At 49.1% G+C, this 11,839-nt stretch overlaps 1 long non-coding RNA gene and 1 pseudogene across 1 annotated transcript; both read left to right on the top strand.

The window, feature by feature from the left end:
• The first annotated feature begins 1,753 nt into the window (after positions 1 to 1,753).
• Positions 1,754 to 3,046, top strand: LOC125519312 (annotated as a pseudogene).
• Positions 3,047 to 4,533: 1,487 nt separating this feature from the next.
• LOC125525223 lies at positions 4,534 to 7,775 on the top strand. The gene is made up of 3 exons (XR_007291204.1): positions 4,534 to 4,893; positions 4,971 to 5,042; positions 7,492 to 7,775. It is a non-coding gene; the product is annotated as an uncharacterized LOC125525223 (long non-coding RNA).
• Positions 7,776 to 11,839: the final 4,064 nt, after the last annotated feature.

Here is an 11,839-nt window from a genome sequence, read left to right on the forward strand (position 1 = left end):
ATGTGATGCCATGTAGGTAGGCAGGCAGCTGAGGTGGCGCAGTGGTGGGTCTTCACGAAGATCTGCATGCCTCCACGCGGGTGCCTGCCCAGCTGGTTGGGTCGGCAGCTGCATGCATGCAGTGGTGGAGGTTTAGTCGGCGTGGGCCTGATGGTGGCCCTGCGGGTGTCCTCGGCAAGGGCCTTGCCGGGGCCCTGGCAAGGGTCTTGCCGAGGCGCCTGCTGTCATCCCCGGCAAGGCGCTTGCCGGGGCCTTGTGCTCTTCCTCGGCTGGGATCCCGCCAAGGGTTGTCGTCTCCTTAGTGCGTATCTGATCTTGAATATCTTCACAAAGATCTGCATGCCGCCACGGGGATGTCTTCCGAATCCTTGCCCTTTGGGGGCAGTGGACTCAAGGGTGATTTGCTCCGTAGGCGCGGGACGAGTCGCCGTGGCAAGGGTCTTACCGGGGCTGCTAGAACTGTCTCCCGGCAAGGATCTTGCCGGGGGAGTCCGCTTCGTCCCCTTTGCTCTTCGTGGTCTTGGCCTTGGTGTTGTTCTAGTTCTCTTGAGCTTCGGTCTTACCCTGGCTCACCTCCCTTGTCTTGCTTGGTATGGTGGTGCCCGTGGCTTAGACTGCTCGTGCACAGTTATAGGGGTACAAAAAGTGTACCCCTTTTTTTGTACACCGACATGGGGCTACGCCTCGGGTACATCAAATCGCCCCAAATCCGCAACCAGCTCCCCAAATCTAATTTGAAACCTAGCGCAGAGCACCATCAGACACGACTGGACCCAGTATCATGTGCTCGAGGATGCGAGCTTCCGGGCCTGCTTGACGTGATTGCAGAAAAAAGGAGGGAGGCGGCCTGCTACTGCAGCTTCTCCTCGTTGCGGCCAATGAAGGGGTCGAACTTGTCTTCGTCTTTGTGTAGATCGAGAGGTCGAAGACGTCGGAGGCGGCGTCCTACAGAAGCATGGCGGGGAAGTGGATGAGAACGACTGGGTCTAGACCAACTTGACCCCGCGGCGGGCTGCTGGAGGCCGTCTTGTGGTGGCGCGCACGCCCACCGGTCATGGTGGTGAAAACAACACTGTCCTGTGTGCCCATGTCAGATTCCATGACTCGGATCACATCCCCATCGGCCTGCTCGCTATCCTCTTTCTTCCCCCTCCTAGTCCCTAGATCTGTCGCACACATGGGCGAGGTGGCCGGTTCTGGCGGCGGCAGCAATGCAAGGGAGGAGAGATTTGTGCGGGCCTGTTCCAAGAGGAGGGTATGATGCGTTGGAATAAAAACAGATGGCGGAGGAAGGAGTTGTATTTGGAGACGGACGTCGTACAGAGCCTGACGAAACATTTTTTTCCTTGTGTATATAATCCTTTGGACGGAAACAAATATAGACGTGTTGAAGAAAAAAACTGAAAACGTAAATTCATGAAAAAAACATATTGTGACGGTGAATCCATGGAGTCAATTCGTGCTTTATTATTAGGGAAAGATAGTAAAGAAACAGATTTATAAGAGAAAAACTATATTTTGTTGGAAAATGCTATACTTACGGACTGTTTTGACACGAAAGGAGTTACGGATGAAAGTGCAAATCTGTGGTTGGTTAGTGATGGGACCCTCAACGAAATTCAAGGTGAAAGAGATTAGTGAAGAGTAGGCACGTTAGCACGTAACCTCTTTCCCGTGTCCAATGCCCCGTAAGTGTAGGATTATTGCCTAGTTTCGCCCGGGCCCTGAAATCTCAGGACCGGCTTCTGCCGCCATGGCCCTCCCGGCGGAACGCTCTCCCCGCCAGAGGATGGACGCGCTTCAATTCGTGACGGGTACGCGCAGTAACAATCGGCATAAACTCCTCCTACTTCACTGATCCCTCCTCTCACATCTTCATGCGTGTTTGTGCAGGTCTTCCTCTTCGCCCCACAGCGGGACGGCGGCTGAGAGGCTCACCGACGACCTCCTCGTGGAGATCCTCTCGCGAGTCCCGGCCAAGTCGCTCTGCCGCTTCAAGTGCGTCTCCAACCACTGGCTGAACCTCATTGACCACTCCGACCACCGCAAAAAGCTTCCCCAAACCCTCGCTGGCTTCTTCTATACCAGCAGCAGGACGGAGTTCATTTTGGAATCACCTGTGCGCTTTGTCAGTGTCCCAGGGAGCCACTGCCCTCTGATTGACACCACTTTCGCCTACCTGCCTAAACACGAGCACATCTATATCTTGGACTGCTGCAATGGCCTCCTCCTCTATGGCCTCTACGCCCAGGAGATCAGTTGCATCGTGTGCAATCCAGCCACGAAGAAGTGGGTCACGTTGCCCAACTCTGGCCAGGCCGCCGAGCAGGTGATCGACACACGCTTGGGCTTTGATCCGGCCAAATCACCGCATTTCCATGTGTTTGAGTTCGTGGAGCAGGAGGGAGATTGGACCAGCGACCTTGCCGGGGTGGCAGTGTATTCGTCTGAAACCGGAAGATGGGTTTATAGGGAGAAGAAATGGAATGGACTCGTAACTCGATAGAAACTGTCTTTCTTAACGGCCATATGTATTTTCATAGCAGGGACCATGGTGAGCTATCCTGTTGTGTAACTATGGTGGACACGGAAGGGGTCAAGGGGAGACATGGATGAACTTTATTATCCCTGATGATGATAGTGTTCCGACTGATGGTTTTATTCAGTGTTCACAGGGCCGCTTGCATTATGCCAACTTTTATAGAGATGAAGATGAAGATGATGGTGTGATTCGATTAGAAGTTTATGTCCTTGAGAACTATGAAAGCAAAGAATGGAAACTAAAGCACACTGCTGAAAAACTTCAGACTTATTTGGAGAGACATATGTAGACGTTGGTCTGGAATTTGAGTGGTTTGCTATTCATCCGGAATGTAACTTGGTGTTCTTCACTATGGGGAAGGATATCACATTAATGTGCTATAATATGGATAGTCAGCAAGTCCAAGTGATCCGCAATCTTGAAGATGGCAAGCTGCCATTTCTGCCATACGTGCCGTTATACGCAGAGCTGCAATCTTTGCACATGCATGTGACATCAGAGTGAGACAGCTGCTTGAATTTGGCTGTCGCTTGCTCTGACCAATTTATGCATGTTTTCAAGTTTTGAGCTACGGTGCTTCATTATGGAGGCAACCTGGCTGATTTCCTGTCAAGTCAATGTCTATGCAAACTTTCACTGAATTTTCTGTTGTGTGTACCAGTGATTCTGGACACTGCCACCTCCATGGGTTGGCTAGCTCTGTGTTGTAGTGTTTGAGTGGAGGTACTATAATAATTTCTTAAATGACATGTTCTATGATCATCATGCGTGTTGAGCTTTATATGTCGTATTTGCAGTTGGGAAGTATAAGCATCTTGGTGACATAGCGTTCATGAATGTCCACCTGTTCGATTGTCCTCGGAGGATATAATGTTTTAAAATCGTATATGTGTCTTCCGATGGTAGAAGAACATCAACAAGCCGTGCCTGCGCACCATTGTGTTCAATCTTTTGTTAGACAACCTTTCGTTTTCTGCGAACACAAGAATACTCGAAAGGCATCATGTTTGTATGTGGTGCTTGCTTCTAGTTGCGGTGTTTGTTCAGGTGTTCAGGTTCTTTGATCATCATGGTAGACTTTGCGGATACGCTCCAGCCCATTTTTCACGAACTATGACACCGGAACAACAGGTGGCTGCCATGGCATGGGTTCCGGGTTCATCTTCAACCCTCTCAAACAAAAGGACACTATACCTGAGCTCTTCTACCGGCACCGGTGTTCAGGTAAAATGCCAAGTTCCTGCTCTGGCAGACTTGCTTACACATTTAAACTTTCAGATGCAAGCAAATGATCAATGAACAAATACAGAAACTTGGGTGGGCACGGACCAGGGCTCGGATTTCAGCCTCTAGGCTCCAAGACAATTGGAATTATCCTTTCGTTGCTACACCTCAGTCTTTAGCTCGGTTCTTTGTACTCCCTCCGTTCCTAAATATAAGTCTTTCTAGAGATTTCACCAAGTGACTACATACAAAGCAAAATGAGGAATCTATACTCTAAAACATGCTACATACATCCGTATGTTGTATTTCATTTGAAATGTCTAAAAAAAACTTATATTTAGGAACGAAGGGAGTACCAAGGACAGCGTCGGGGCTCATCAAGTGGTTGGTTTTCGACTAGATAATCAATCGTAAGAAGAGACTTTCTTCCTACCAACTCAACTCAATAGAGTTACATGCGAGATGGAATTATTTTCCTCTCTTTTTGACAGAAAGAGAAAAAATCAGTTACAACTACATGGTCCAGAATTTTTCTTTTTTAGGGATTGCCCACAAAAGTTACAGGCGTACGTCATGTGAGCACATTTTGTATCGTGCTCACCTTTGCGACAACAGAATATCACCAACAATCGTCATGTAAGCACATTTTGTTTCTTCTCTAGGTTTTCTTTTAGGATGTTATTACTTCCTCCAGGTTTCTTATTACCCAAATTCTTTTTTTTTAGAGTACGCAATCGCGTACCTTAGCTTTATAGAAGATGAAATATGTACAAGAAATTGTTACAAATGAGAGGGCCACAGCCGCCGCCGGTGTCGTAGCCCGGGGTGTCGAGGGAGAGGCGACGGACTAGAGGAACCAGGCGAGCCGGTCGGCGGGTAACCGGAGCAGCAACGCCATTGTCTCCTCCCCTCGTCTTTCTTCTAGCTGGAGCGGGGTCGGCCAGCTGCCGCATCCCCGTCGAGGAAGGGGCCACGGAGCTCACGCCGGAGAGCGGCCTAGTGCTTAGGTAAGGCTGCAGCCGCGTCGTCGTGTGGTCTGCTGACACCAAGGGCTGGTCCATCGCCGGGGCGTGCATCAGCAGCGACGCCTCCTCTGCACCGACCCTAGTGCCATGGAACAAGTCAAGGTACCCCGCCTCCCCCCCCACCCCCCTCTGTTCGCTTGGATTTGGCAGCCCTCACCTTGGATTCTCTCTGTATCCAGCACGCATGGCAGCAGATCGCTGCAGCCATCCTTCTCACCTGGGAAGGAGGAGATCCATCAGCAGCAGCCCAGGTTCGTCTCTCTTTTTCCTCATCCCTGCTCACTTCCTCAACTCTCTTCTCAGGTTATGTGTGTTGTTGCTAGATCCTCAAGTGTGAGTTTAGCCTGCTAGATGTGTATACTAGTTTCAGTTTATCTAGAAGAAGAGGGGAGTGAGGAGACCAGTTTCGTTCGTGTCTTGCTCAATTCTGTACTAGTTTCTCCTCAAGTGTCCCCTGACAAAATGAACATGATTAATTATTGAACATATATCTAGCAAAATGAACATGATTAATTATTGTCTACTGATTAAGCTGATTGATGCAAGGTGTTCATATATCTATCTATCTATGTGTTACTACTTCTAGAAAATGGAATCAGTGTTTTTGCTTGGAGATTGTACTGATTTTTTACGACCAGGATTTTTTTTGTTTTTAGCATTCTAGCTGCCTCACTTTTTAGCATGAGTTGCCTAGAGTTCCAATTCCCCAACCCCCTTGCTTCTCCATCTACTCCAACTTGTTCTATCTAACCTGCTACGAACTGCTGCAGGATCTACTCAATTTTGATCCTTTTTTTAGTGCCTGCCACTAGTTGCTTCAAAATTTTGCATCAGTTGCTTGAAATCATAGGCAAAGTTGTTGCATTTTTTTTAGTTTTGCACACGAGATCATGTGTTATCATTTTTGTTTAGAAGGATCATGTTTGAGGGAACTTAGTGGGCAGAATAAATCAACATATACAAGTATAAGTCTATCATATGCTCTGCTCTGTCTCTTGATTGATGACAACAGAATTCAGTAGGAGTACCGTTTGTTCATCCAATTGATAATTCATTCCTGAACTGCCACTGTTTTTGCGAGATGAATGATGGGCTAGATTCAGAGATAAGTGGATTTTGCCTACATATAGAATTAGATTGCCACTGTTTTTTTTATAAAATGAAATGAATGTGCTCCATGCAATTCAGGGGGTTTTGGTGTTGATTTTGCATGAGATACAACTGATTTCAATGTCATAAACTCATTTTTTGTGCAACTTGTTGCTTCAAAGCATGTGTAGTTGCTCAAGTTTATAATATGGGTTGCCTGGAACTAAACGGAAGGTTGCTTTAATTTTTTACTAAATCTATAGGGTCTGGAAACAAGGGGAGGTGCGGATTTTGTACTCCGCTGAGTGGCTTCTCTTGTGACGGCGTCACGCCTGATATGGGGATCGAAGGGGTTGGGCAGCATTGGATTCAGAAGGCGAATTTCCACTCCAAGGATAGAATAGTTACTTGGATTTCATTAAAAGAGTTGCATTTTGTGTGTGTACCGCAGTTGCTTAGTTTCGTTGGGGCAGTTGCTCGGATTCGTTTTTGAACATTTTTGTTGCATTTTTGCCTCTTGTAATGCAGTTGCTTGGTTTTCGTAGGACAGTTGCTTCCTTTTTACTAGAACAATTTTGCATTTTTGTGTTTTTCAATTGAGTTGCTTGGATTTTTGCTAGGTTAGATGAGAAGTTGCATGGGGAGGGGGTCAGATTGTTTTCCACAAAGGTTATTCAAGTTTCTCACACGATTTTTTCTCCCTAAAGTAGTAGATAATCTAAGTAGTAATGCTATGGACAGTTACCTGGTTTTGCTAGGACAATTTCACACTTTTCTGTTTCGAGTTGCTTGGATTGTTTGCTGTAAGTTTTTTAGATTATCATCTCAGATTTGAATACGCATACAGACTGCGAAGACACATCTATGAGTAGTTCCTGATGGCCTATAACTGACGCGATGATTGATTCGCATGGCTATCGTCCCGATCCTCCTCCTGTCGACGCGCTCCGTGCGAAGCACACCACCGCCCCAACCTCCGCCCTAAAGTAGATGCTAGGGGAGTTGCTTGACTTTTCTAGGACAATTGCTTGGTTTTGCTAGGGTAGTTGCTTGTTTTTCTTGCTAGAATATTTTTTGCATTTTGTGTCCTTTTGTGGTTGAGTTGTTTGGATTTTTACTAGAACAGATGAGAAGTTACATGGGGAAGGGGGGTAAGATAGTTGTCCACAAAGATTATTCAACTTACTCATATGTTTTTTTTCTGCCTAAAATAGACAATCTAAGTAGTAGTGCCAGAGACATCTGCTTGTTTCTGCTACAACAGTTTTCCACTTTTTGCGTGTCTTTGTAATTGAGTTGCTTTGATCTTCTGCTACAACATATGAGAAGGTGGATGAGAGGGGAGTTGCTTGGTTTTGCTAGGTTCATAAAAGGTTATTCAAGTTGCTCATACATTTTTTTCCTCTGCCTAAAATAGATGCTAGGGGAGTTGCTTGGTTTTGCTAGGACAATTGCTTGGTTTTGCTAGGGCAGTTGCTTGTTTTTTTTTTTGCTAGGACAATTTTGCATTTTTGTGTTTTTTATATTGAGTTACAAGCAAAAGGGCTGATCAACCTGATGCTTCACAGGGTGAAATGCTGGATTGACATGAGGTACCCATGGTTTTTTCAGATTTTTTTAATGAAACGATGAAGATGAAGAAGGAAAGCAACCGGAACGGGCGAAGAGAGGTGGATAGGAAGTAATTCTAAAAAATATTGTATTAGAGATTAAGTTGCATTAGAATATATGTGGAGCTGCTTAGTTCACATCAACAGTTGCATAAAAATGCCTGGAACACATTTTTGTTTTTTTAATAATTGTCCATGAATCATACTAAAGTTGCCTATGTTAGAGAATATATATGCATTAATGCCACCTATATATGTTGTATCTATTTGTTGTTTTTGTGGTTCTTTTTTTTTGCACAAGGGTTGCCTGATATTACTGCAAGGAGCTTATGGGGCAGCAACCCATCTTTTAATGCATGACACTAGTTGCTTCAAATTTTAAAAGAGTTGTCTGAAATCATAGCAACGTTGCTTCATGTATTTTTACTTTTGTTTTGGGGATGCATGCTACTTTTTACTGCAAGGAACTCATATGGGGCAGCAGACCTTTTTTACATACTTGATAGTAGTTGGACTCATTGGATGGTTAAAAGTGTCTACAGAGGCAGATTCTGATATTTGGGGCGTTTTGGTGATCCACGTTGGAGCTGATCTTATGATAGGCGATTTAGAGGTGAAGCTAGTCAAAATTGGTAGTCATGGTAACCAACTTATAAGGATCCTCCGTTGATAGGTAGTCGTACTAGGTAGAAAAAGGAGTTGCTTTTCTATAGAACTAAAGTTGCCTCTGCAGCACATAAAGTTGCTCAGAAAAAAAAGTTCGTCGAAATCTACTCATATGGGATCTAGTTTTGAAGAACTCATCGCGAGAAACCCAACGGTGAAAACGGATTTGAATTTTGACATTCTATTCAAAAATTACAAATTTTTAAAGTTTTTGATCCCCTAATAAATGCAGGTGTGATGGATAACGTGAGCACATGGGACCTGACATTTTTGTGTGTGAACGTGGCGTGGTAGTTTTGCTAGAATTTTCTATTCGCATGCAAGCGATCCTCATGTGATTCACGCAGGGGGCTGTCCTTTCCTTATTCGGTTGCATGGTCGCGCGCGCGGGGTGCCCCTTCCCTTTTCTGGTAGAGCACTAGTTGTTGCGATCGGGCGCCCATGCGCCAGTGAGCCGCGTCCTTCTTATTAATATTTTTTTAGGATTTTTCATTATTTATTATAAGGTATTATGTGGAGTTTCAGGATTTTTGAAGTTGTGCAGAATAGGTCTCTAATATTTGCTCATTTTTCAGCCCAGAATTTCAGCTGCCGGCATTCTTCCTCCTTATGTAAACCTTGTAAAATAAGAGAGAATAGCCATAAGTATTATGACATAATGTAAAATAACAGCCCAAAATGTAATAAATATCGATATAAAAGTATGATGCAAAATGGACGTATCAGTTCTCTCGAGCTCTACAAGGCTCGATGAGTGGTTCGTGGTTTTCGGCAGTGCGCAGGCGTGGACTTCACCGACACCTTCGCCCCGGTTGTGAAACCGGGCATGATTCGCGCCGTGCTTCAGCTGGCGGTCTCACACGCCTGGCCGGTGTACCAGTTGGATGTCTCCAACGCCTTCTTGCACGGCCATCTCGCCGAGCAGGTGTTCTATGAGCAGCCCACTGGTTTCGTCGACGCCGAGCACCCCGACTTCGTGTGCTTGCTCTCCCTTCTCTTTACGGGTTGAAGCAGGCGCCTCGGGCTTGGTACCAGCGTATCGCAGCCTTCCTGCAGTCTCTCGGATTTCGCTCCACTCGTTCTGATGCTTCACTCTTCGTGTATCATCAGGGCGTTGACACTGCATATCTGCTGCTCTATGTCGACGACATCATCCTCACGGCGTCCGCTCCCGCCCTCCTTCAGCGGCTGACTGCTCGTCTTCGTGATGAGTTCACCCTCAAGGACTTGGGGCCCCTGCACTACTTCCTCGGCATCGAGGTGGTCCGACGGACTGACGGCTTCTTTCTGCATCAGCAGAAGTACACCCACGAGCTCCTGAAGCGTGTCGGTATGCTTAACTGCAAGCCGGTGCCCACCCCCATCGACACAAAGGCTAAGGTATCTGCTCTCGAGGGGTCTCTTGCGTCCGATGGAGCGTTTTATCGCTCTATTGTCGGTGCTTTACAGTACCTGACGCTGACTCGCCCCGACCTGCAGTACGTTGTCTAGCAGGTGTGCCTCCATATGCACGCTCCGCGTGACTCTCACTGGACTCTGGTGAAGCGTATTCTCCATTACATACGCGGCACCATGTCCTTGGGACTCACCGTGACGGCCTCCGCTTTCACCGACCTCGTGGCCTATTCGGGTGCCGACTGGGCTGGCCGCCCCGACATGCGACGCTCTACGTCAGGCTACTGCGTCTACCTTGGGCCCTCGTTGATCTCTTGGTCATCGAAGCGGCAGCCCACGGTCTCCCGCTCCGGCGCCGAGGCAGAGTATCGCCGTGGCTAATGTCGTGGCCGAGTGCTCTTGGATACGTCAGCTGCTCCAGGAGTTGGTTTGTGATGTTCACAAGGCCACTCTTGTCTACTACGATAACGTCAGCGCGGTCTACCTCTCTGCCAACCCGGTGCACCATCGACGGATGAAGCATATTGAGCCCGATATTCACTTCGTGCGCGAGCAGGTTGTCCTTGGCCGTGTTCGGGTTCTCCACGTGCCGACGACGCAACAGTTTGCTGATGTGATGACTAAGGGATTGCCTACTCCCATCTTCAAGGAGTTTCGGTCCATTCTCTGTGTCTCCGGCAACGCTTCGACTGCGGGGGGTGTTGAGTATATATTGTGTATTGCACATGTATTGGATTTGTGGCCCACCTCCTAGTCTTGTATAGTTGAGGTAGAGACCTTTCCTTGTATTATATATACGTGCACCAGCACCCCATCAATACAACGTCTATTATATTGCAAACTTTCCCATCTACAAATATGAGACAGCTGGTGCCTTTCCAAGAAGTCAATTCTTCATGCTACGAATTAGCGGGCTTGGTATGTATGCTTGAATCTGACCCTCATTTGATCTGGCTGATGTATGCACGATCTTAAGTTTCGAGCTATGGTGATTCATTATGGAGGGCAACCTAGCTGATTTTCCTGTCAAATGATTAGCCATGCGGGGTGAGTGCAGACTTCTTGGCCCCGCTCCTAGGGTTCCCCCCGCTCCGCCGCCGCCGCCGCCGGCCCCCTCCCCTCCCTCGCCTTCGACCGCCGGCAGTGTGCGCCGCGCCGTGCCTCGCCTCCCTCCTCCCTCCCGGCCCGCTCCCCGCGTCGCCTCCCCGAGCGAGGCGACCAGGGGCCCATCTCCCCGCCCCCTCCCGTTCCCCTCCTCCCGCCATCGCCGTCCGGCGCCACCGGGCCCTGCCCGCGTGGTGTTGGCGGCGATGGAGGCCGTTCCTTCCCCGCGCGTGGTGCCACGGCTCGGGTGGTAGCGTCCCGCGGCGGTGCTCCTCGGTCGACGGTGATTCTGGCAGTGGCGGCTGCTCCTGGCGGCGCAGCTCCGGGTGGCCTAGAGGCGGCGGCGCAGCCACTTGGTGGCGCACTGGCACATTGGATGGCGGCGGCGCCCTCCCGGCCCAGATCTGGGCCCTTTTGGGCCCCATCTGGGTCTGGGCGGTCCTGACTCGGTCTTGCCTGCGGCGGCTCCGGCAGGGGCGGTGGTGGCGCGGCTCGTGCGGGGGGTGGTGGCGATGGCGTCACGTCTACTGCAGCTCGGCGACAGGTGCTTCATGAGCCCCTTTTGGGCTCGGCCGGGCCTCGAGGGCCTAGTACGCTCCCCTTGCCGCGTCCGGTCGGTGACCACCGATGGCCGTGGAGGTTGTATCCTCCGACGTGGCTGCTCTCACTGCCGTTCCTCGTTCCCGGCTGCTCCCTCTCGTTCTCGTCGGTCTCGCTTCGATGACCCACGGTGAGGCGGCGGTGATGATGGCAAGACCGTGGTGGCGCACGTTCATGGGTGGATTGTCTGGTGGAGCGCGTCGGACCGTTCGGGGTTGTGGGTGTTTGGCGGATGGGAGAAATCCGGGCCGGCTTGCCGGCACCGACGCGGTGACGCCTGTGGGCGCCATCGTTCCTTCCTGAAGGGCGTTGGATCTTCCCCTTCCCCATGCCCCTCCACGTACCAGGGGAAACCCTAGGACCTATCCGGGCAGCAGCGTCGTCGTCGTCGTGTTCCTTCTTGAAGGTGCTGCTTGGTATGCGGAGGTTCGAGGTGCCTGGAGCGAGGTGGTACATCTCCGGTGGGCGCAACGGTTTTGGGTTATCCTCGTTTTCGTCGATCCGATGTTGTTGACTTTATTTTCTCTCTTCTTTCTCTTTTGTTTCTTTTGGGCATGCTTGTGTTGTTTGCCCCAGCATGGGTC

Source organism: Triticum urartu, chromosome 7, assembly GCF_003073215.2.
Source record: "Triticum urartu cultivar G1812 chromosome 7, Tu2.1, whole genome shotgun sequence".
Classification (NCBI taxonomy): Eukaryota; Viridiplantae; Streptophyta; class Magnoliopsida; order Poales; family Poaceae; genus Triticum; species Triticum urartu.